This window comes from Lissotriton helveticus, chromosome 7 (genome assembly GCF_964261635.1).
Source record: "Lissotriton helveticus chromosome 7, aLisHel1.1, whole genome shotgun sequence".
NCBI lineage: Eukaryota > Metazoa > Chordata > Amphibia > Caudata > Salamandridae > Lissotriton > Lissotriton helveticus.
In genome coordinates this window covers 934,067,716-934,091,891 of record NC_136068.1, presented here as the reverse complement: position 1 = coordinate 934,091,891, position 24,176 = coordinate 934,067,716, and the positions used below count along the sequence as shown (strand labels likewise).

Sequence of the window (24,176 nt, the reverse complement as noted above, 5' to 3'; positions counted from 1 at the left end):
CAAATCATGATAATGGGCAGGAGTAGCAAGAATAGGAACTTAAAAACTTTTACATGTGGCAAAGAAGAACTTTGTAGAGTAGCCACTTTCCCATATCTGGGGATTACTTTTGATGAGAAAGGGAACTGGGGTCCTCAGATAAAAAATAGAAACATCTCTCTCGCAAGAACATCCTCTGCCCTACAGGGCTGTTCGAAAAAATTGGGGGCAAGGCCAATAGTAACTTTAATGAAAATCTATAAAACAAAATGCCTTGCGGTGGCTACATATGGTAGTGCCATTTGGGGATATTGTTCTCCTGATAGTATACAGACTACTGAGAACACATTTTTAAGAGCTGTCCTCCCTGTGCCCCAGTCTGCTCCATCATACACAATCCACACTGAACTAGGACTAGGTTTTATCTCAGACATGATAAAAATGGCCCCTCTCCTACCATGGCTGAAGATCTGGTTGAACCAGGAAATCCCCCTTAATCATATCATTTTAAAAGATTGCTTACGGCTAGATAAAGCTAATAAAATCTTGTGACTAGCATATATTAAAGAAAGTTTTGCTAAGCTAGGGAGACCTGAGCTTTCTTTCTCCCCGGAGTCTATAAAAACAAAGGACATTGCCTTGATTAAGGGTTCAATGGGAGAAATGCTAACTTTGGAGAGGGAGCAGTTGGAATTAAAACAAGCATTTGCAATGCAATAGGTCTCGCATTTACGCGAGTTTGAGCTATTGACATTGCAAATGACAATGCCTTTTATTTTACTTTTCGTTTTTAAAATGTAAATAAAAGGCATTGTCCTTTGCAATGTCAATAGCTCAGACTCGCATAAATGCGAGACCTATTGCATTGCAAATGCGCGGCGCACGCTTTAGGCATCCCGCTGACTTTATTTATTTATTTCCCGCTCCACTTTTCTCGTGAAGCCCAACGCTCCATTCATCTCCCTTCTCAACATACTCTGTTACTGCACGTGTCTGGCCAGTAACAGAGTATGTTGAGAAGGGAGAGGAATGGAGCGTTGGGCTTCACGAGAAAAGTGGAGCGGAAAATAAATAAATAAAGTCAGCGGGATGCCTAAAGCGTGCGCCGTGTTTTAAAGTAATGTAACAATTGGAGGGGGAAATAAATAAATACAAGCCGATCACCTTGCAGACCGCAGATGTTATCGGCAAGCCTGTTCCGCTGCATCGAACATTGAAAACCACAACCAGAAGGAGGCGTGCTCGCGAGAGGCTGCAGAGCACGCGCACACGTTCCAGCCAGCGACGGAGGCGTGGCGCGCCCCGCCTCCCTGTGCCGTGTCGCGCACCATGAATCTCTTCCCCTTTTGCTATTCACAGTGTGCGGGGGCTGTTTCTTACGCTGGGGGCCTGCAACCGCAGCCCTCAGCGATGTTAGCGGAGGCTGGCGGGGATGTGCCCCCGGTCTGCGGGAAGCTGCCGGTTTTGCTGCCACTCTCGCTCCTTCCCCTGAAGGTATGGCAGATCTCACGATGCATGGGGCGGGGGTGTGTGTCTGTGCAGGGGGGGAAGGTAGGGGGCAGCGGCGTGTGTATGCGTGCGTGTCTGTATGTGTGTGTGTGGTGGGGGGGCTGCAGCGTGTGCCTGTGTAATCTGTGTGCAGGGGTGTGGGGGCTGCCTGTGTGCACATGGAAATATGAGCCACGGCGACGTGCGCGTCCACGAGATAAAATCTCCGCCAGGAGAAGCTCGCAACACTTTGCTGTACTCATTCCCCCAGAAGTGACTACATAAGTTGTCTCGCCCTAGACAGCAAAAAGCTTCGCTTTTTGCTTTCGTCTAGGCGAGACCTAAAAACCTATGGTGAGGGCTAACATTCTTATGAGTACTCTAGTAGGCCCTGAATTGTATTTAACTTCTGTGAATCAAGCTTATCACCGGTTCCTCTTAACCCGATTTCGGTTTATTTTGATCCACCTGAACCTTGGGCATTTTCCAACATGGAGTACGCCTGAAAATGCGATGCCGTGCTCTTGTGACAATTTTTCCACCTAGAATACAATGCATTTTTTGATGTTCTGTGGACACTACACGGCAGTAAGGACGAAATATTTGATCCCTATTTTAAAGGAGGCAGTGTTTATTCAAGTAAAGCCAGCACTTCTGTTTTTACAGTTATTGCAGACCCCATGGATCGTGTTTCATGTTGCTAATTTCCTAGTGGGAGCTGTTAGGATCAAGAAGAGGAAGATGACCAATAATCCCTATAATGTTGATCTATAGTGGATGAAAGCAAGGTTAACGTTCATAATATGGGAATGTTTACCGAATGGAATTGATATGTGGGATTGTATAATGATTGACATCTCGTATTCCTACCAAAACTGACCTCTTTTATAATGTATTTTAAACGTATTTGTAAGGTTCAACATTTTTATACTCTCTGTAAATACCTTGACTGTGTAAATTAATTGTGATTTTATAATGTATAAATAATGTATAAATTATGTATTTTAGAACATGTGAAATTTGCATAGTGCTATTGTCTTTTTGTGATATTCATTTATCGAAATAAAGTATTTTGACTGACTGACTGACTGACTGACTGACTAATGCATCTTCTCATCCACACTGTGTGCATGGCTCTTCAGAATGAATCCTCCATCTCAAATGTATTGCTTGATTTCCCTTATGCCTACTCAGTCCTTCCCTGGAGCTTCTTCTAACTCCTGATCTAGTATCATCCTTTGTTGTCCTTCTAGGATTATCTTCTGATAGTTTTACACTTCCCAATTTCTGATCATACCTGTAGAATATTGTTGATACATTAAGTGTCTTTACCCAGGAATGTTCTCGCTTAAGGCAACACCTCTCCCTTATTTACCCAACTCATTTGCTTCCCTTGACACTGCTGACCTTAAGCTTTGCTCCATGTGCCAGTGCCTCTCCCTGTGTTATCTCTCTGCTTTTTCTTCCTCTTTTGTCCACTTCTGACCCCCTGTATTCATTTATCCTCTGGGGTTCTAGTGTCTCAGGAAATCTCTGTCCTCCATTAGAAGACCATGTCCTGTGAATCTCAAGGTAAATGTCTCAAATAAGGCATTCTCCTCTGACTCTAACCTCTCCCCTTCTCTAAACAGCATGCCCATCTAATGCCAGGTTGCAACCTCTAATTAAACCATGTTCTCAGCTGGTATACAAGACCAGGATTTTAATATTCTTATCTGAAAGGAAACTTGGTTAAATCACTACTCTCACACCCTTATTGACATTGTTGCCACCTTCCCCCAAATACTTCACTAGAAGACAACATTGCCCATGTAAAATGAGGTATGACTGCTGTAATATACAAAATTAATCCAGTTTCTTCCTGCTCCATTTTTTCCTCCTTTGAATTCCTCCTAGTGAAACTCTCTCACCACAGTAAGCAGAATGAGACTTTTCACAATCTAGTATCCTTCCAGGAGCAATTACATTTTAAAGGAACACTTTGAACTCCTTGCATTTAACCTCTGTTTCCATTTTGATCATATCCTTCTCGGAGGTGTATTGCAATGGTAAAGGTGATCGGACTTGATTACTTGTGAAATGACCTCTCTCTCACCTATTAACGTCCTCCTACAATATATCAAACATACATGTCTATCCTTCATCTCATTATCGTCAAACAAGTTTGCGAGTAAACCTTCGACCACATTAAATTGGACTGATGTGATCATTTCATGATTCCCTTCCACTTATCCGCCCATACTAATGTTACCAGGGCCCAATTCATCAGACAACGAGTGGTGTTGTGAATAAAGAATTTCAACAGAGACCAGCTGATCTCTTCATTCTTCAGTCTACTGCCTTCCTACTTTGACACAAATATTTTCTTTGAAAAATGAAACTGCTTCATTAATCCCATTAGTGACAGTCTTATTATGCTTTACAGGAGAACTTGAAGCAATTTAAATCAGTCAATCAACCAGAATTTATAAAGCACAGCTTTTCACCGAAAAGGGTACCTAGGAGCCTGCAGGTCCCGAAGGTTTATTCGAACAGCCAGGTCTTGAGGTCATTCTGAATTCTGGAAGTGAAGTGATGGTCCGGAGTTGCATGGGTGAAAGGTGGATCCTCTAGGTTCTTCAGGTGAGGAAGGGGGTATCCATCTAAGCATGTCCCCATGGATGCTGATGTGGTGGAGTCTTTCGATCGGTGTGTGGTGGGATACGACGTCGAAGGCTATACAGAGGTGAAGGAGGATCAGAACTGCTGTTCTTGGTTGAGGAGGATTTGGATGTCGTTGTTAGTTGTGATAAGCACAGTTTCGGTGCAGCGATTGCTGTGGAATCTGGACTGGGAGGCGTTGAGTAGCTGGTTCTGCTCCAGTGTATCATGAGTGGCTTGTTGATGATCTTTTCCAGTACCTTCGCTGGTAATGGAAGTAGGGAAATTGGCTGGTATTTTTTGAGTTCACTGGTGTCGGCGGAGGGTTTTTTGAGTCGTGATCTGACTTAAGCGTGCTTCCAGGCGACTGGAAATGTTTTTTTAATTTTTATATTCTTTATTTTCCCTAGTCAGCGGAGAAAGTACAGAAAAAACAGAGGTACATAACACATCTCAAAGGCCTAGCAATCATGCATGTACATAGTTCGTAGAGTGCCGCATTGTAGCTTATTTATCCGTCTACAGTACCATTACTGGATAAACTTGCCATACATTATACTTTTCGCAACTAACTCGTGTCTACGCCTCCAAATGTCACAGAACCAGTCAGGGCAGTTCCGAAGGAACCCGCAAAATCAGGCTCAAGTTGGTGCACTGGAAGGTACTCCGGCATCCCCCTGTGTGGATCTAAGATATTAGACAAGGGGTTCCCAAAAGTCTCTTGGTCTGGAGGCCTGCAGTATTTCTTCTGTGTATATCCCCAATGTCTCTTTACAGTATGACATATCTGTGACCCAATCTTTAAATCGAGGTGGGCGCCTGCTACCCCATCTCAATGCTACCCGGCGCTTGGCCAACCGCAGCGCCACTGCCAGAAGCTTTTGTCTCTTGGCCAGACCTAGCCTGTGGGTTCCCAACAGATATATTAGTTGGGTATTTGGTATGCGTTCAGATAACATAATCGTAAGAGTTGGTAACTTCTTGCCAGTAGGTTTGAAGAGGTGGACAAGACCATGCCATATGCATAAAGTTTACATTAGAAGCTCCGCATCTGTGACCTTTATCATCTAGTCGAAGACCATATTTATATAATTTTGCTGGAGTATAATATATTTGATGAAAACATTTAAAATGAATAATGTGCAGGTTACAATTGGAAGTCAGCAGATGCAGTTGCGTGCAACTATAATCCCAATCTACTATATCTATAAGGTCACATATCGCCTCCTCCCACCTCTGGATTGATTTATTCTGAGTCTGATACTGTTCCCCCTGTGGTACATTATACAAGTGTGTTACCAGGACCTGCCGCTTGTGTGCTTCTAGTAGGATTTGTAGTGCATGGAGCTGGGGTGGTTCGTACGGAAATGTCCGGTATAGCTCCTTGACTGGCATGCGCAGCCGTAAATAGGCAAATATCTTTAGTGTCCACGGTGCGTGTAATGGACGGCTCATCCTGCGGGATAAATCTGTTATGTGGGAAGATCTTGCTCATATCAGTGAGGCCCATATCTCCCAGTAAGGTTAGCATGTTTTTTCTCTTGTGTAACTGTGATTCGTGGATGGTGGGCTATGGGTAGTGCCGGAGCATATACTGGAAGTTTCTGTGCTCGATGTGCTAGCGTGTACCATGCTCGCGACGTGCAGATCACCGGATGGATTGTCTTTCGGAAAGTATTTCTATGGGTCAGATATATCAGCAATAAGTGGGGACGGTGACACGCTTTCATGTTCCACTGCTATATGTGGTATGTGCGCGTGTGGCTGTAGCCAGTAATGGGCGTGTTATCCCTGTGCGCAGGAAAAATATAGCTGAAGGTCCGGTGCCCCAAAAACCCCCTTGGTGGTATGGTTTGGTTTAAGGTTTTCCAACCCACTCTCTCCTGTTTCCAGGCCCATGTGAGTCGCTGCATGGCCGATCGCAATTTGGAAAATAGTTTGTGTAAGCCAGATCGGGATATTCATAAATAAATATAAGAATCTTGGCAGCACTATCATCTTTTGTATAGCAATCCTGTCGGCTAGGGATAATGGCATTTTTATCCACTGATCCACCTGCTTTTCTAATTTCGTTATGGCTCTACCACAATTTTCTTTAATCAGCGTTTCTGGGTTGAAATGTACCCATATGCCAAGATATTTTACTGGGTCAGTGTGCCATTGTAGCGGAAAGTCCAAATCAGGTTGTAATTGGTGTAAGTGGTATGACCACTGATTTGTCCCAGTTAATGCAGAGTCCCGAATAGTGTTTAAACCGAATATATTCCCTAATGAGCGAGTTTAAGTTAGTGTCCGGGTGGCGTGTATAGAGAACCATATCATCGGCATACAGGGATATGCCGATGGGACGGAGATGGAATTGCAAGGCAGATTCTGGGTGTTTTTGGCTAATCTTGCAGGCTAGTGGTTCTAATACTAATATAAAAAGAAGTGGCGAAAGTGGGCATCCCTGCCTTGTTCCGCGACATATGCTGATCGGGGTGGATGTGTTCCCATTGATTCTAATACGCGCGCTAGGCTCAGTATAGAGAAGCGCAATCCAAGGCAGAAAGGTTTCGGGAAGCCCATCCGGCGAAGTACCGTGAACATGAATATCCATTCCACGCAATCAAAAGCCTTTGCCGTGTCCAAGAAAGGCCGCGGCAGCTGGCTGGTCAGGGTTTAGGTGGTGAAACATTGTAAAAATGGTGCATAGGTTTTGCGTTGTGGATCTGGTTAGTATAAAACCCGCCTGATCTGGCAATACCAGGTTCCGTATCAGTGGTTGTATGCACATCGCGATAATTCAGGCCAAGATTTTGACGTCTGTTTATTAAGGAGAGTGGACAATAAGACTCGTAGTGGGCCAAGTCTTTATCCAGTTTAGGGAGTGCTATCAGTAGCACCTCTCTCAGTGAGGCCAGGAGGTGACCATCTTCATATGATTCTTCATACATGGCGGCCAGGTGTGGGATTAATATGTCTCTGAATTCTTTGCAGAATTCCCTGAGGAGTCCATCCGTACCAGGGGCTTTATGTGGGAGGGAATTAATTGCCTCTATAATCTTGTCTTTTGTAATGTGGTCACAGTAGTATTTGCGGTGATCGTCAGACAGCCACGCTAATGCAATGGCATCTCTAAGTATTGGCAAATTTCAGGTGGTGACGTTGTCGATTGCATGGAGTAAAGGCGGGTGTAGTATTCAGTGAAGCTGTTTAAAATCGACGGTGTGTCGTATGTAAGTTGGCCGTGTGTATTTCTAATCTGTGTGATATAGGTTGACTTAAGTGTGGAACGGAGTCTGTGTGATAGTGCCCGTCCTGGTCATCCCCCCTCCCCATAATTACGTGCAGTATATCTGCGTAAAATATATTTAATCTCATCGACGCCATGTTCATTATAGGTGTCAATCTTTTTGTCTGATGTCCGCTAACAATGCGGAGTTTTGCATGGCTGTATATGCAGCTTCTAGTTGCTGAATGTCCCTTTCTGTCCTGGATAGCTGCTGTTGGGTGTCTTTAAAAATGCCCGCATGTCTACCAATACAATGGCCTCTAATTGGGACCTTAAATGCCTCCCATAATGTTTTTGCGCTACTCATGGATCCAGCATTGAGGTCAAAGAACTCCTCAATTGCTCGACTCAGCTCAACCTGAAATACTTGATCTAAAAGGGCGCCCTGCTCTAGCGCCAAGTAAACTGACATGTAGTGTGTGGGAATGTCAAGCGCAAGGCGGACTGGTGCATGGTCCAACAACGTACTGGGCATGTGCTCCACCCGTGTTGTCCATGTGCTAATATCTCGTGTGGCCAGCCAGTAGACTATTCTCGACCACGTACTATGTGCCGAAGATGTTCAAGTGCCTTCTCTGCGGCCGGGGTGTCTCAAGCGCCATAGATCAATCATTGTGCATTCTTCCATACCGTCTCTAATCGCTTTAGCCGACTGCATCCCATAAAGGTCATTGCCTGTGGATTTATCTAGCGCCGGGGTCGAGACAAGTGTTAAAGCCCCCCCCATATAATGGCAGTGGGTGGTAAGTCGCACAGTCTAGCTCTGATATGTGCATAGAAGAGCGGATCATCAGTGTTCGGACCGTATGCAGTAACAAATGTTAGCGCCGTGCCTCCAAAGTTACCTTGTACTATGACCTATTGCCCCTGGTCATCTTTGATAGCAATAATGGGTGTAAAGGGGGTACCTCGTTTAACTAGAGTAAGACCCCTCTGGCACAGGTTGAGTAGGAGGATGCCATGTGATACATTGATCATCTAGTGCCTATCCTCTACTTTGTGAGATGTGTTTCTTGTAGACAGGCCACATCTATCTTGTGGCGATCAAGGTATGCCAAGACTTTCCAGATTTTCTGTGGATTTTGGAGGCCTCTCACATTCCAGTTCAGAAGTGCTAGGGGTCTGGTATGTCTCGGACTGCTAGCCATATGTATCAGGTCTCATCGCATGGTCTTGTCGGTATCTTATGGTGTGTACCCTGTTGTGCAATCTGTAAGCCGCTGTCTGATCTCTGACCAGTTTTTCTAGAATGTTACCCCACCCCTCCCACTCCACTTTCCACTTTGCAGCGGAGACTATCCCAAAAACTTTAAGCATTCCCAACAACCTTCCCCCAGCACAAAGATAAACCGTTAACTATTTGTGGCGTACACAAGCGGGCTTGAGCCGCCTCCCTGGGTGCCCTGTGAATAGATTCACTTGGGTGGCCGTCGTAGTGGTAGAGTTTAAGTCACATCCGAGCCTGTTAGTTACCCTTTTTTACAACAGGATGATTCACTACTTTTGGGGACATATTGCCATTTAAACCTGTATTTCGAGCCATTATTAAACACAAAAGTATATTACTACCAACTCTAACTCCTCAGCCTGTGGTTTCCACTTATCTGTGTCCATCGAGTGCATGACCAGGCATCTCCGGTCTGGGGATTATAGCTATTTGCAGACACTTAACAGCATTGCGACTAGCATCAGGAGATCCTCCCCCTGTGCCTCACAACCCTCCTGTGCACATAGTGTCCCAGTGTATATTATCAATGTTCATTCTATACAGTGCCTCCAAGTTGACGCGTCTTACAATGGGACGGACCCTATACATGTTGTATGAATGGTCATCCGCTTTCCACATATAAGGTAGTCGCCTGCTCACCTGGGCCCCCTCTCAGCGTGTGCTCTGAGATCCTTTCTGTTGCAGATATTTTAACACCTCTTTAGGATCACTGTTGATTTTTGATTTCTCATCATCCGTCACTCGTAGCCTGGCAGGGTATAGTATCGCATAGGCTATATTCATGTCGCGGAGTTTCTGCTTTACAGGCACAAACTTCTTCCTCGCCTCTTGGACAATCGGTGTAAAATCGGGGTAGAGCGAGATGTCCATGCCCTCGTGTCTCAGGCTGCCCCGCTCCCAGGCCTTTCGGAGGGCCGCATCCCTGTCCCTATAATTTAAGCGTTTTGCTATTATTGATCTTGGTCGCGCACCAACCGGCGGTGTTGGGGCTAAGGATCTGTGTGCCCTCTCGGTAATAAAAATATCCGAGGTGGTTTCACGCCCAGGAGAGTTATGAGCAATTGTTCCACATAGCGTTCCATCGGCCCTGCGTTGGTTGTCTCCGCCAGTCCCACCAAACGTATTTCATTGCGGCGGGATCGCGCCTCAGTATCTTCAGCCTTTGCCATTAGCGCTGACAGTTGCTTGTTCCTTTTCCTCTGTCTAGTCTCCGTTTGAGTATGGGAGTCTTCAACTTAGGATATGCGGCGTGCTGCCATGTCAATCCGCTCTGCATGCTGGTCCAGACGCTCTGCCATGTGGTCCACTCTGTAGGTTAGTGAATCAATCTTACTGTTGATGTTGGAAAGAGCGGCCTGTATTGTTGAAAACATGGGTTGCACATCTCCATTTGTGACTCTGCTTGCAGCCTGTTGAGTATGCGGCTAATCGTCCGGGCATTGCTCCGCCGGTTTTTTAGACTGGTCGAAAATGAGTTTGGGCTGATTTCTGTCAGTTTTCCCCATGATTCGTCTAGCAGTAGTGGGCAGGACCTGCCTGTTTGTTCAGTCCTTGTAGAAGGAAGAAATATATGCTGACAGTTCTGTACCGTGTGTAGTAGCGTACCAGCTGTTGCTTCGAAACTTCTGTAAGCAAGTGTGCACTGCCTTCAAGCCAGATATATGCTACTGATTCACCCCGTGGAGAGCTGTTTATTTGTTAGGACGCTTCTTCCCCTCTGAAGCTGGTCTAGATGGCAGCGCAGATGAGTGCTCCGTTATGTTGGCAGGCTCTATGGGTTGTGCAGCCGGCCTGTTGCGTGGTGGTGTGGTAGTGCAGTGGATCTGGAAGTAGGGCAGCGTCTGCTGGTCAAATTGAGAAAGGATTCACTCTGGGGCTCGGCAGATAGTGTCTGCGCAGTCGTCCAGGGTCACCGGTGCCATCTTGTCTCTTTGCCACCTCCAAAGCCCGTTTGGTGCCCGCTCCAGCCGCCTGGCACAGTCCGCTGTCTCTACAGGCCACCCAGGGCCCTCCGGTGCCCCATGGGTATGCGCTATAAGAATATTGGGGGCCAGTAACCTCCGCCGCAGTCCCACATGGCCCTTGCCCAGCTCACTCTGTCCTGCGGTGTGGGCCTTCAGCGGGCCAGCCCAGCGCAACCAAGCGCTCCGCTACAATGGAGATGTTAGATAGGGTCAATTGAGGCGCCGGACACACCCGTAGCCAAGGAGCCGAAGTCTCACTCACCCGCAGTCCGTAGTGGGCACCAGGCTCGGGTCCTCTATAGCTGACAATTCTCAGCAGGCCCTCTGGTGTTTCTGTAGCCTCCGGTGCGGGTCCCGATTTTTGGGGGGATACGAAGCCCCCCCCCGCTCCAGCCGAGGCAGTGGCGTGGCCCCCACCGGCGTGCGTGCTCTACGTCACGGACTGCTTCTCACGCAAGGCTGCCGTTCAAGCCCACAGGCTCCCGCATCAGATCCCACCAGCATCCATCGGCATTCCGGTGTTTCGGGACTGTTTCTGGGCCCAGTAAGGTGATTTTTATGGGGCCAGCAGTTTCTGAGGATGCGTCCACTATAAGCAGAGGTGCCACAAGTTCTACGTGTGCAGGATTATTACAGGATCATTAGGCTGCCGAAGGAGTGTGCTTAGGAAGCGGCCATCTTCCAGCATGGATAGCTCCGCCCCCTCGGGCGACTGGAAATGTTGCAGTGATAGGTGTTGAGCAGGGTGGTGAGTTTCTGGCCGATCCTTTAGTTTCCGAGGTTGAAATGTGGTGTGAGCATGGGTCTGTGGGAGCTTCAGAGGGGATAGATTTCATGGTTGAGGGGGTGTGCTGGGTGGAGAGGAGGTTCCAGGTGGCAGTCTGTGGTTCGAGTCGATTGCAGTGGTTGCGTGTCTATCGAAGTTTGTAGATGTGGGTTGAAGTTTGCAAGTTTCTGCATATGATTCCAGTTTGTCTGGCAGATGGGTTGGAGAATTCTTTAATGATGAAAAGTTTGTTGGTGTTGTTGGGGCTGGTTTTTATGCATGTGGCTAGGTCTGTCTTCTTTGTTGCCCTCCGCAGGTGATAGTAGAGGTTGAGGCAGGTCTTGAAGGCTGCCTTGTCTGAGTTGTCCTTGATGGCACGCTATCTCCTCTTTGCTGTCATGTTTCGCTGTACTGAGTTCTTTGGTGTACCACCTCTCCTTTTGGGAGGATTTTCTCTGGATGGTGCTCCTGATAGGGATAATGGATAGTTCTGACGCCGCAGTTGATTATCCAGGCATTGAAGTTATTTGCCCCCTGTTCGAGGTTGCTGGCGTTAGCAGGATTGGAGGTGAGTAGTGTTGTTGGGGTTGTCAATGTGGAAATGTAGGTCGTTGAGGAAGTTGGACTCCATGGTTAGGGGTACAATGAAGTTTGTGATGGTTATGCAGAAGCTGGAGCACGGGCCTGAGGGGGTCGGTATGCATGGGCGCCTCTGATGGTTGTCTTGTCCGTGTGGAACTTGAAGTTGGATGTCCCATGGGGGTGGTGGTGCTGTCAGTAGTAGTGGTGCACTGTATGGTCGCTTTGTGGATGATGGCTATTCTTCCTCCCTGCTTTTTGGGTGAAGTCCTAGTGAGTGATTTTCTTTTCGTTTGGGATCACTATGCTAATGTGTGATGCAGATGTGAGGTTAGCGAGTTCTTGGTGAGGAAGACTGTCTGGTGCGAGGGTGGTGATGGGGTCCCATAAATCGTTGGAATGCTTGCAAAGTGAGTGTGTGCTGACAAGGGCACATGCAAGTTGCTGTCTGGTGAGTCTGGGATGGGCTAGTGAGTGGTCTGGTGAGTGTGCTGTGGCAGGTGAAGTGAGTGCAGGTGAACGGTCCTGCCATAGAGCGTGTGTTGGCGCAGTGACAGTGTTTGTTGCATTGTCCAAGATCGAGGGTGTAGAGCTTGGCGATGGTGTTTCTTTGGGGGTGGGAGGTCCAGGTATCGTGGCACTGGACGCGGTCCAGGCACAGTGTTGGTTTTGCTTTTGGTGCACCAGCGGCATGACTGTTGCACATGTCTGCTGTGCGGTCTTTCTGCAGCCTGCATTAAGTAGGTCCTGGAGTGGGCGGGTCTTCTGTTGGTGGGAAGAACTGAGAGTTGGAAAATCCATGGCAGAACAACCCAGACAGAGGCGGTATCACTGGATCAGTCTGGAACAAGCAGGAACTGGAGGCTCAGGCAAGTGGCAGACTAGTTGTCCAGGTGCCTCAAATGGTTCTCACCTAGTCTTCACATTAAGTGAATCTCAGTTGGACAAACTGGAAGATTGTGATGCATCGCAAACATGCATTTCTTGTGTATCCTGGTCAAACTAAAAAGGAAAAGTTACAAGTCTGCAATTCATTCTTTTAAAGCAACAAGTTTGAACATTCAATTAACCTTCTAAGAATAGACTAAGGAAACTGAAATCATATCATTTCGTACTGGAGACACTGCTGTTAGCTCTCGTGGATGTAGATGCAACATATTTTGCTCCTTCATGTTGTATAACTTTTACAAACTTAAAAATAACTTGATGCTTCTGTTACAGGGTCTTCATCTATTCTCTCTCACATCCTTCGTTTGTGTCCTCATCTCATTCTTACACTAAACTACTCTTTCCTTGAGTACTTTCTAATTCTGATATGGAACACTCACAAGGAGCTAATGACCCAAACCCTCTTCCCTTTGCCATAGACCTGGTTTCCTTTCTTTGTACCTTATTAGCGGGCCTGCATTGATTCTTCTCTCTAACATGGTGTTGTATCAAACTACCTCAAGCAACACACCTGGAACTTCTCCTTAAAATCATAACCTTGATCCCACTAAATCATGTGGTCTCCCAATGTCAATGAGAAATGTTTCTGATGGATACTTAACTGCATATTCTTCGCCTTTAGAATATCCCCATATTCCCATACACCAGACTGGTTTGAATTTCAACAGCAATTGTTAGTGTGCCCTGGTAGGTGGCACTGCCTGACTCGACAACAGCCTCACAACTGATCATACAGAACGCACATAGGCACTGCTCCATGGCTTATGTCTGTTCCTTTCTTTCCGCGCCATTTGACATGAATCCGGAGTGCCATTCCAAACTTTTGTCGGTCATGGATCTGTACAACATTTGTATGTGGTGCTCAGGTTCGGGTCACAATGCAATAAATGCACTTTGGATGGGAATGCGATCAGGGAGTGGGAAGCGTGACTACATCACGGAACAATGCTGTTCCGCAGTCAGACTGTGCCATGTACCGTCACGTGGGAGCAGTTGCTGTTAAAAATCTGGATACTGTCTGGGGCCTGGTGATAATCTAGATCTTCTAACCATGTACAGGCATATCTTGATCAGATGGTAGGGCCCAGTGCATGCCTCACTAAACGTTACAACTTATTTGTTGGCACAGTGGCTCAGGTCATGCTGCTGAGGTTCCCATCCCTGACCAACTCCACACAGAGATCACTCTATGCGGCCTTCCTCATCTGGTAGACCTTACCCATCCGAGCCCATGCTGCACCTCACTCCTCCTCGATAGTTACCTTTCCTACAGGCTTGGTAGGTTCTTTCCTTCTGTCGGCAGGCAGGTTAGTTTCTAGGTGCTTCAGAAAATGTGTTCATCTCTTACAGGAAGGAGTAGACTGGGGTGATTTTCCACTACCTCTGGGAAGCTGACTATCAGGCAGACATCCGCTCATGCAACTCATGTTACATAGCAGTCTTCTCAGTACTCTGCGGAGCACTCCCTTGATCGTGGAGAACTCCGTGGGTCCCACCTGTGTACAGCAAAAATAGCAACAAGACGTGGATATGTTGCACCTTCAGGAGCAGTTTACTTGGTTTTCATTTAAAGTGTGTTTTTCCATGCTGCTCTCCAGAGAGTATCTTCATGCAGAGTGTAGAGTGATACTTTATACAGCAGGGTTGTTTCCAGCCTGGAGCACCTTCAGTGATTGCACAAAGAGGTGTGATATTTCTGCACTTGGCGTTCATCAGTAAACTGAAAAGTGTGATGAGAGAGACAAAAGGCTGGGGTTCACCCAAAGGGTCCTCTTCCCCCTGCTGAACAGAGTCTGCAGTCCTACCCTTCACCCCATCATCTACTAAATGGCAGTACTACAGGAAGAATAAACAACAGCTCCTTGATCAGCAAAATACCTAATTGCATTTCTAGAGGAGCCTTGTTGCCTCTTTTCTCACTTCTTTGACTCAGTCTCCTTCCTCTAGCTTCAGGAATATCGGCAATAAATGTCCATTGTCTTATAAAATCATCACCCCCACCTTGTGAAGTGAGTCAGTCTTGTGGTATCCATAATTGATCCCACTGGCTTCCATTATTCTGACTCTCTCCATGCATATAACACAAAAGCAAACATACACACATTTGGGAGATAGAGCTAGGATCTGAATAAGTGCATATAAATGAAGCTTTAGACAAGTGGGCCAGTAGGCCTCCATTCGAGTGGCACAGGCCTAGCAACATCTCTGTTCACATACAAAGCGCGTTGCCACCAGAGCTCCGTTCTAAACCTCTGGCAAGGACAGTAGTCCAGTGTAGGTGCAATGATGGTAGGCTTGGTTTACTGTCCAGGTCAAAGGACTGGTTCAAGAGCTCACTTAAGTAAAAGGATGGGGTCTAGACCTCTGCTCACACTCTAGATTAGGGTGAGGTCTGGGCTGCTCAGAGAAGGGGAAGGCGGATGTTCACTTTGCAATGGACATTCCTGTTCTAATAGCCTAGAGCTATCGAATTGTGTCAATCTGATCTCTCCCGTTCTACCAACTAGTAATAAGTGGTAATCACTTTACCAGCCCCATCGTTGTTTGTTTAAATTGTGTACAGCAAAGATTAATCCTAGCACACATGCCCTTCAATGGGACACATGTCAATCTAGCAAGTTCATCTCCGTTTCAAATGAGTACTGTGCTCTGTGGGAGAGGAACTTTCAGGAATGGAGAAATTGCTACTTTGTTACGGGAAACACCCGTTACAACGGATGGATCGCATCGCGATGCCATCGCAACGCAACTATTACATCGCGCTAGGCTTCACAACGCATGCTATCCGTACGCATGCTACTACATCGCATTCACATATACATCGCTAGCGATCACATCGCTGGCGATTCCAACGTGTGAATAGCCATGACAACGTGGGAATGTTTGGTGTTATTTTAAGGGCAAAGAAATGTGGCTTATGGGATCTGTCTAGAAGTATTCCCTATTCTTTAACATCTCATTTCATCTCGGCAACTAATGCCAGTTTTACTGAAGGACTTCTTGGGAACCCTAATTTTGAGACCCAACAATCTGTTCCTTGCTTCAGTTCTGTGGTAGGCAATGCAGGTGAGCCACTACTTTTAGGACCCAAGATCTACGCCATCATCTGTCTTGATTACCACAGGTTTTCCATTATGGCCCTTGAGATGGATGTACATTTAGCCTTAATATATACAGAGCAATGTTTTTCTGTCATGGAGAGCAGACAGAGTGAACTGAACGTGCCTCGTATGGGGAAAAGAGAAAACTGCTCTTTCTTCTGCTTCAGGAGAGGAGTTGACCTAATGGCTAGGGCGGTCGACCGCAAATCTGGGTTCGAGTCTCGGCAATGATGCTGAACATCCTGGGATTCTGGGCAAATCACTTAATCTCCCCGTGCCTAACAAAAATGAATGTGTCCTCATGTAACGCAACTGGTGCTATGTTAAAGCGCTCTGATACCCGATATCTTCGGGTCAAGTTCGTGCCATATAAAACTCTGCAAAAAAAAGAATTGTGAACAGAAAGTATTGATTGGGCTACCTTTTACACACACATGCATCAAAAATGGCTGCCACATTGGCGTGCACAGAAATGTAGTTTCCTTTCTTGGTCCTGGAATATAACCACCAGGAAGGACTTGCTCAATGAAAGCTGCTACTGTAGCTTGGATCCCATGCCCCAAAGCCAGCAAAAGTGAGCCACGCAGGGGCATAGCTGTCGTGTGCCCCACAAGTCTTACCTTTGCTTGTGACGCAATTCCGCAGAGACGACAAGAGCACCCGTCCCTGTACCCACCTAACCCTCGTGGAAGACGATACCCAGCAGGGATGAGATGGACGCAGGGATGGGAGCCAGGGTGTAGGGTTAAAGGATGGTGTGGAGCTGGCGGGGCGTCCCGGTGTCAACTGGAAACCAAAGAAGATAGATCAGAGACTGAGCAGACCCGAACAGGAACCACCCCCCACACACACACACAGGACTTGTCACCCCTTGAGGACTCACCAATGTTCCCGGGAAGAAGGGCCTCCAGATGAGAACAGCTCCGGAAGGGAATAGTGAAGAGAAGGCTCTCCTGCGCGTTACTGGTAATGACAAACTAAAGAAAGCGCTCCTGCGCGTTTCACCCAAGCTAAAACAAAAGAAAGCGCTCCTGCGCGTGTAGCTGAATGCTGGAAGCAGTCAACCTGTGGTATCCCCGAATAAGGAAACCAGAATTACAGGCTAAGTTGTTTCCCTAGCGCTCCTGCGCAGTGGGAAACCGAAAACACAACACTCCCAAAACACAATCCAAGTCTTCTAAACACCCTCAAGGCGCTCCTGCGCATCAAGGGTTAAGACTAACAAAAATGGGCACTATCCTGGCACCCCCCAGGTGATGGAACAAACAAGCGCTCCTGAATGGCGCAGTCTTGAGGCAAGAAAAGCGCTCCTGCGCGTCTTGCCTCCTTGGAATCAGCCGAGGATCAAAAGGTTTCCTACTGGCGGCTGCCGTGACAGCTATGCAGCGCTCCAGCGCGGCTCGTCAGGCAGGTCTCGGCAAGCAGGAACCCGGTAGGAATCCGAAGCACGGTGCCGGCGGGAAACGCGAGGTTTATGCGTTTCCCCCGGAAGTGCTTCTGTGCTCCCAGGTCGCTGCCCGGGACTAGACCGGGAACTCTACTTCCGGCCGGAAGTGAGTATCCCGGCTCCCGTGTGTGTGTGCGGGAGCGGCCGGCCGCGGCAACGCCGCGAACCGTTACAATAGCGTAGACCTCTAGGCTTCCATGCAAACCAGATCTCATTTGTAGACTTACCCTAACCATCCATGTTTAACTTGGCAACTTGACTGCTGATTACAACCAATATGGCCATTTGAATGTTTCATGGGACCTCTCAGAAGAATATTGATTATGAGTAATGCCTCATCTTGGCACATAGTACATCTACTACATTTACAGAAGTCAGTTGTACAGTGCATTTCAATTAATGTAGAACTTGCAGCTATAGCAGCTTACTGAAGTGGTGTTTCTGTTATTTAATAACCCCTATGATGGATGATTTCTTGGAAGGCATTTAAAAAGTGTTTGGTCCATTTGGAAGGCCTTTATGTCCTTGGTAACTTAGAATGGTTCTGATAAACCCCATGGATCATCTTTTTGAGCCCATTCATGAGGCACCTTTCATTTTCTCAATTATTTCCGCTCTTCATGTAAGCAAAATCCAGGCAGTTTGCTTCTAGGAACCATAAACAGTGTCCCTTAGAAACCGAGTAGTAATGAGAAAGATCTGGTTGTTTGAGCGCAAGTGGTGCCAGATTCAAAGTCATCAATCTTCTTCCTTATTATTCTTTTTTTCCCCACCATCTTTCATCTTCAGTGTAGAAATTGCTGTCCACGCTGAAAGTTAAAGTTTTTTACATAGACAAGACCAAAGACCTTAACATGGCTCTGAGCCAGTTATGGACCTTCTCTCACAGGCCCAACTCTATAAAAATCCTTTTACTTTAGATTAGTTTCCAGTATAGCTGTGATTTACTGAATAGTTAATACACCTCTGCCTGATAAATTACAAGTATATTCTATTCAGCGAAACACCACATGTTAAAAATTGTCTTATTTTAGACGTTTGCAAACCAGCTACTATGAGATCCGTTCATACATTCACCAGACATTACTCTGTAGGTTGTGAATGCTAAAGAGTCACCCATCCAGGTAAAGCCTTCTAAAAGAGTCTCTTCTGTAAATAAGACCAACCTTTGTTTTATAATCCTGATGATTTGTCCCTCTTTCAGAAGGTTTAGCTTTAGCTGTTCAGAGTTTGATTGAAAAAGATGATGAGGAAGAAAAAGGTCATAACCTTTAATTGTAATTTATCCTCATCTTAATCTTCATTGAATTTCGAAACCTACCCTAACACTAGGTGTTGGCATAAGGATCATGTCATAACAATATACTGCTAGCTCTATCAAGAATGAAAAATGTCCTAGATATTGTAACGGAAAGTTTCAATTCTATTAAGGACTTGGAGGAGAGGATTATGATACCCTTCCTTCACTTTATTGAATAGCAGCCATTTCACAAACTTTAACAAGCAACTACCATTCCCATGAAGCCTTGGGAATGCCATAAGAAAAACAACAGTATCCAGTGGGAGAACAGTCCCAAGCTCCAGCCAATCAGGCAGCTACAGTCCTGAACATAGTCCATCACCTGTGTCCCCTCAGCCTCTTTCAGTGTCAGAGTCCAGCCATTGCATTGTCTTCACATGTCCTGTTTACTCGTATCCATTCCTACAACAAGAGGACATATTTTAGCCACAAGCCATGGTTAAGGATTACAGCTGTGGGCAAGGCGGTGATCTTAGTCAGCTGGAAGCAAATGCAAACTTTAAACAAGTAAGGAACAGCAGAGAAATTTGAAATATTCGAACAAGCAAGACTTAGTACTTAATAGTCCCTGGTAGGGTATGCAGATTCGAAATCCCCAGGTAAGATAATCCTCTCCTCAGAGTCCTTAATAGAATTGAAACTTTCGTTATGACAGCTAGTAAATTCTTCATTCTATGTCTGGACCAGAGGAGAGGACTATGCTAGTTCAAAGCTTTTTTACCACCAAGGGAGCCATATTCAGCCCAGGTTTAAAATAAAACCTTTTAAAGGTAGAGTCCAAAGACCAGTCTGCAGCATTGAGGATATTTTCCAAATAAGCGCATCAAGTAAACGCCTTCAAAGCCATTGCCCCATGTGCCAAATTGCCACCAAAATTTGCAGATCACTTCCTGCCTCCTGCATTACCCAAGTTACCCAGTGGGCAAAAGTGGGAGAGGACCACAGCCTTGTACGGTTTCCTCAAAGCGATGAGTTGCTGACGCTTCCTTGGAGGGTGGAATTCAGAGGACATCTCCTCATATGCCTTAAGGCACAGCACAACACACAACTTAAGAGTTTCTGGAAAAGCCGGGTATGAAATAATCCTCATACCTCACTTCGTCCTTCTTCAGACTGTGAATGTGATTCCAGAGGGTGAAAAATTGCGACCTGTGATGTCCAGGGCTCGTATATCAGAAACCTGTCTACAGGAGATCAGACAAATCAACATTGCCAATTTCACAGAGTGCGCCTTTCTGGAAAAAAACGGTTAGGTTGCCATGACAAAAATCGGTTAGCTCTTGGTTGACTTCCCAGAGTTCCGAGTACCTAGGTTCTGGAGGGAAAGAAAGTCTAATGTCCATCAAAAGTCGACACACAAAAGTGTGTTCCGCTATTGGTGATCCATCCAATAGGACATGTCCCCCGTGATAGCATACCGAAAGGTATTGACTGACCTGTATGTCAATCCATCCACTGCCAAACCGGCTATAAAATTAAGAACATGGACTACATCCACTGCCACGAGATCGAGACTCCGTCGCACACACCGGCGGGACTGTCGAAGCCAGGCAGGCCTGTATTGTTTGCCCGTGCTGTCGACCCAGGCCTTGGACAAGAATTCCTCAGCCGTGTTCGAAAGGTCTGGGACTGACCATTGTCCACTGTGATCCACCATCCCATGAGTGACAGTGACCCCCTCCCCGGCCGTAAGAATCAATGGATGAGGCTGCTGATCTGGACTGAGCAAAAAACAGCTGGAAATAGAGGGGGAGAGGGATTGAAAAATCCCAAGAAAATTCCAGAAGAAATCCATCTCCTCCCCCTGGTGCCTGACCAGAGCAGAGGCTGTAGTGATCATTGCGAACAGGGGAAAGGAGTAATCCATCTCCAGTTTCCAATCCTGGAGAAATGCAACTGTGGCCACTACCAGCGGATCTGGCCTAAAAATGTAAGATCTAGTAATTTGATGATCTGCCAGGGACAATAAGAGGCCCACTGAAAACCGCCCCCACCTCTCCTGGAGGTTGGAAAACGCTCCCACATACTGGAGTCTCGCAAGTTGCGGGGTTGTAAGTCTGCCACCTGATTCGCTTGACTTGGTAGGAAATCTGCCTTAATTGAAATCTGTCGATCCAGGTAATATTACCAGAAACTGGTGGCGAGGTCAGAGTGCATTTGACCGGGTGTCCCCAGATGGTTGATGTATCGAACGTCCGATACCTTGTCCATTTTGAGAAGCACACGAGTGGATGGAATTTTTAGTCCAGCATCGGACCACAATGGACCCCACCAGGCGCTCTAGACAATTGATATGTTATTTCTGTTCTGTTGAGGTAACCGAAACACTTCTGTGGAAAATTCGCCACATCTGGGCCCCAATCTGATCTGCTGGTGTCTGACGCTATGACGATTGAGAAAGAATGGTGGTACTGTACAAAGGGAAATGAAAATCCATACCAGCAATCCATCAAAGATTTATCTTGCCTGTATATATTTGCTAGAATATCAACAGTAGTAAGAATAAAGGGAGAATAATGTGAGACTTGTAACAAAGAAAAATCCACATACAGGCATGGAGGAAGAGCATCCTACCCATTGCAGATGTCTACCTAGAAAAAGCATTGTGTTAAACAATTATACCCGAGTCTTCAAACAGTGGGGAAAGAAAATCTAAAATGAACAAACTGTGAGGCAAGCATGACAATGTTAGATTTGCTTTGAGGTTGTTTCAAAACCTTTATTAAGAGTTGGAATGGAGTGGTGGACGTTAGTTCTGTCAGTCCTGTTTTATTGCGTAATCCATCATTTTCTTTTGATACCTAAATTCGTTTTTTTCTTCCCAAGCTGCTCTTCAAGGTTCCTGTTTTCAGTACAAGCATTTTGACACCTCCATTTTTGCCTAACTCATCAGTAGTTTTATTTTACTAGGTACTTACAGCAAATATAGTAGTGGCATAGATTGTCTTCCTCCATTCCTACTCTATCGTGAGTGAGTAGACTTACTTGCATATAAACTTTAGGATTTGCATCGTTACAGGTTTTCAGTGATGGTTCCACACCAATGGAGGGAGGTCAGTTACCTTTTGATGGACTGATGGAGGGTTTTGATGTGCATAAAAAGGTATTCATTCTTTCTCAGGCCAGAGTAGGCATGGATGGTAATAACCTTGGGCTTTTCCCACTGATGACATTTTGCAAGGTGCCACCATTGCCTCATGATCCTTGAAGGATAACACAATTGTCCACTAAAAAGGAGGAGGATGTCTTAAAATACTGAAATCAAAAAAAGCCTTTCTCCTCTGTAACTTCAAGTTGAGGTACATGCTGCTGACCCTGGCCCAGATTCTGTCTGCAGCAGAACACAACTACTACCTGTGATCAGATTTATAAGAATGCTTTATTCCACGTCCTTGTTCATCAAGACCAGGGGCGATTCATTCATTGAATATGAGGGATTAGAATGGCCAATAGAGAATTGTGCTTCAAATGCCCACTATGCCCACAAGTGTACAGTGCTGATAGCCAGGTCATTATGCCTCTAAATGAGCAAAGGGCCATTTTGTAATCATTATCAGGACACATATCTGGTAAGTGCATTTTCCCAGCAGCTGACTTAATTCATTAATGGGTCAAATGTCATGGAAGAAGAAATGGCAGTCCAGGAATGCATCCATGGCATCAGCAATGACATGCTGTTGAATATGTGAAAATGTAGTAAGTAGAGAAAGGTGATAGGTCCATAAATCCTGGTATGTTCCAACCCTCGTGCCCCATTTAAAAAAAGATGAGTTTGAACTGAAAGACCATTATTAAGAACTACATTTAGAGGGTTATAGAGATAGTTTCAGGAATAGAGTATCCAGACATGGTATTCTTTGGTGATACTTTTGGTTTACTTCGTCCAAAAATCTCTTCAATTGTTGTTGTGGAAATCTGATCTGATGACTGGCCTATTTAGGACAAAACAGGCTTGATTATTGCATCAGATAAGTGTTGGTCTGTTGGATAATGACTATTCTGTGCTTTCCTTCCTCCTTTGTTTACACTGTAGGACACAGTAATTTGCTGAAGGCTGTATTAGGAGGCGTGTTATAGAATTAAAGTGTAGAGCTAGATGGTTTTATGTACAAGTCTTGACTCTGTTGTGCCATTTGTGAGCAGAGAATAAAAAGATTTTAGTAAGAGAATGAAATGTGAAGATCATTCCAAAATCGGAGGTGTTCCAGATGGTCACTATGAAAGCTTTTTATACTTCCCATAACAAATCTGTTTAATTCACCACTGGTTAATCACGCAAAGCAGACATGTCCTTCATATAGATCTATTCTGAGATTTTGTAATGAAACACTTTTTGGTCTTTTGGTGCATCACAATGCATAAAATCATTTTTAGACGGTGTATGTAAATGAAAATTTAAAAAAATCCTAAAATTAGATAAGATTGCCTGGTCAACACACTTGCCACACGTTGATTAGGAAAGAAAGGTGAATGAAAAACTATGGAAAAATGTTAGCAACGATTTCCATGGGTATGTTTTCTTGATGGTGAATTTGTTTTGTTACAGTGGAAGTCCTGAATGCCTGAGAATGTTTTGGCGGGAACTCTGGTTTGGACCATCTCATCAAATATATCCTTAAAAGGAGGATTTTGATCTGAATTGGGCATGGAATAAGCAGTATTTCAAAGGCAACCTTGAAATTCCAGTTCTCGGGCTCACCACTTTGTTGTGCTAATAGGGCGTTTAAAGAATTAGCTTCTGACACTCAAGAGTGATCTATCATTTTCTTGCTTCCTATTGGGTATGCTGACTCTTTAATTGCAGGTTTTTTTGTTCAGAGTGCCTTACATAGTCTGTAGTTTGATGCTTGGTCACATTGCTTATAACACTATTTGTTGCCTGTCTTTGATAGCCCACTTCGACTTCTCATACTTAAATAAAGACGTTGGAATTAGGGCCAAATTTGGCTAATGCCATATTGGAATTTTGACGAAAGCAGGTGCCTTGACAGTGAAGGAATCTAGTGGCAGGATTTTGATTCATCGATGAAAGATTCATGGCTTAAATTTGATTGACTGTTTGGCAAGGTTCGTACTAACGGTTTGTTTGAGTGATTGTTTTCAACTTCATACGGCTCTGTCTTCTTCAGAGCCACAAATTTCAAAAGAATGGTCTAGGTCCATTGCTGAACTTGTTTTTTTCCAGGAGTGAACATCCATTATCTGTTGCCTTTTTTATTTGTTTCTTTAATTTTACCTCGTTGGCATCAGATTTTCATGAAGTGTTTTGTACAAAATAACCTTTTTCTTTAAGAAAGGTTAAAGCATTTGGGTGAGTGCACCAGTCTGTTTTCTTCATCTACTTCTATAATTGGTTAACAGTGTAGAATCATTTTGTATGGTTTGAATGCGCATGGCTTGAATATTACAAAAGTAATTTTTCATGTGTTTTGTTACGGAGATCAGTGGTCGCTTACCAAGTT

The 24,176-nt window shown here is 45.4% G+C and overlaps 1 protein-coding gene across 1 annotated transcript in view; it reads left to right on the top strand.

Annotated features, from left to right (window-relative positions):
- The window catches only part of DIAPH1 (diaphanous related formin 1), a 1,046,618-nt gene that overhangs the window by 107,616 nt on the left and 914,826 nt on the right, over positions 1-24,176 (top strand). The window lies entirely within an intron of this gene.